Source organism: Cynara cardunculus, unplaced genomic scaffold (genome assembly GCF_001531365.2).
Source record: "Cynara cardunculus var. scolymus isolate 2C unplaced genomic scaffold, CcrdV1 Un_Scaffold_1677, whole genome shotgun sequence".
In the NCBI taxonomy this organism is placed as follows: domain Eukaryota; kingdom Viridiplantae; phylum Streptophyta; class Magnoliopsida; order Asterales; family Asteraceae; genus Cynara; species Cynara cardunculus.
Genome location: NW_020200834.1, coordinates 54,016 through 56,300, shown reverse-complemented (window position 1 = coordinate 56,300; position 2,285 = coordinate 54,016).

Genomic DNA, 2,285 nt, shown 5'->3' with positions numbered 1-2,285 from the left:
ACTTGTGCAATTATTTTTTCATTTGATCTTGCTAATACACCGTATTAACCTTCAACTTTATATATTAGTTGACTTGCAAAATAACAATACAAACTCATGATTCAAGATCAAACTAATGTTTCAGAATTGTGATTCACCCACGCTGCATCACAAGAATACACTACTAGTATATATATATATAGTTTGTAGAGTACTTCATAACATAGTTTCAATCAAATTTGCTTTTTTGTTACTTGTATTTAAAGACAAAATAGATACACACAAACACCGGAAATAATTGATTGGAAATTTCACATGGGTTTTCTATTGGCCTAAGATGTAATATATTAAATAATTCTTTTATCTTAAAACTATCACGTTTCTAATATAATTTGATTCAAAATTTTAGTTCGAAATTCATTACTCCCGTTATTAATAAGGATACAATTGTTATGTAATTGATTAAATGGTATAACAATTACATTTTATTAAAACTGTATTTAATTTTTATTATGACATTTATTTTAGGACGAAAGAAGTATATAAAACCCGTATACATGGTTCCACCTGAAATTTTACTATAGTTCTTTTTGCATGAATGGTCGCTAGCCATTTCGTTTACATTTTTTGTTTTTGGGTTTTATAAGGGTGTGTTTGATGAAACTGGACATAACTGAACAGGACGGACTAGTGAAAGGTGTAGTAGACAGGATAAAATAATAGTGGAATGTTTTAAGATTTTAATTTGACATGTGTAATTTAGTAATTTTTCAATCTTATATGATTTTCCTGGTTTTGGTGAGACAAACAAAATATATTTTTATCCCACACATTTGTCTTGTTTTAACCTAGAAACTTTCTACTGTCTAGTTCTACATTCAAAACGCACCCTAAAAGTCCATAATCGATCCTAGATTTAGATCCTATAACCAATCATTACCGGTCCCGGGCCAGGCCGGGTCGGTTTGGCCATCATTAATATTGATACAGATTGAAGAAATTAAATAATTGTGTTTTTCTGATATAGGTTTTTTGATGGTTAATTAACTAAGCCACTTTAAATATTATTCATTCGAGCAAAAGAATGAATTCTTTATTTGAAATGATTAAATAGTTAGGGGTTGTTTATCAAATACTTATTTGGTAAGTGTTTACCAATAAAATTTAACATTATTATTTAATTAAATGGTAAGATTTTAGTCTACTAAAACGACATTCTATGCAACAATTTATCCGGTAAACGCTTATCGTGGTAAGAGTCGTTGCTCTCACTTATCGGGTAAGACTCTTGGTCCTTGTCTCGCTCTTACCGGGTAAGATTCTTGATCCTTACCATATTCATCCGGTGAGGTAATATGACTTGGTAAATACTTACTCGGGTAAGCGTTTGGCAAACGGCCCCTTAACCTTTCTATTTTAAATTATTAAGATTTTGATTCTTAATTAAGAATTTGTTATTTACATTCTTAACTTAAATAAAAATTTATTTGTAACTGATTAAAAAAATTTAAAAATATAAGAACAACCCAAATAGTTACATTGTTTCAAATCCTACACTTTTCATAGCTCTTGCAACCACAACATCGCTCCCTTTTGCTGCTTGCGGTTGTCGTTGCCCCTGCCAGATCTTTTCTTTTTGATTTTTTTGTCTTTTGATTTTCTTTCTTTTCCAACAATTTAGTTGGGTACGTATAAATAGATTAAAAAATGAGAGCGGACGACGACGAGGCAGCTTGGGGTGGCAAAGGAGAGTAGAAGCAGTGTCGTTGGGTGCAAGAGGTTTGAATAATGTAGGGTTTAGGAACGATCGATAAAACTGATTTAGGTTTTTTCTGTTAATTTAAAACATTACTAACCGGTTACACATAGTTTTTTTAAGTTAAAATAATGTAAATAACCAATTTCTAAATGTCCGTTGATTTATTTTTTAAAAGAAATTTAAAAACTTAATAATTTAAAATGAAAATGTTAAATAATGTATTTATTTCAATTTTTTTTCTTGAACTTGATCATTTAAAATGGAGGTTTTAAATTTTTTACTTTTCTCATGTTCATGTCTTTTTACATAAATTTCTTAATTTCCTTAAATAATAGAGCACAGAGGAATTTTTTTTTTCAATTCAAGACATCATAGGGGTGGCACTCCCATTCAGTGAAAAGATAATGGTTTCTGGGGGGTGATTTAGACAAGTATTACCGGCCGTGAGGCACAGAACCCGAGCACAGATTGTAGATTCTTGCTTACGAATGTCACCTCTTTGGTCAACGATTAAAAAGATACGGTTAATGCTCAATATGAGAGCAAG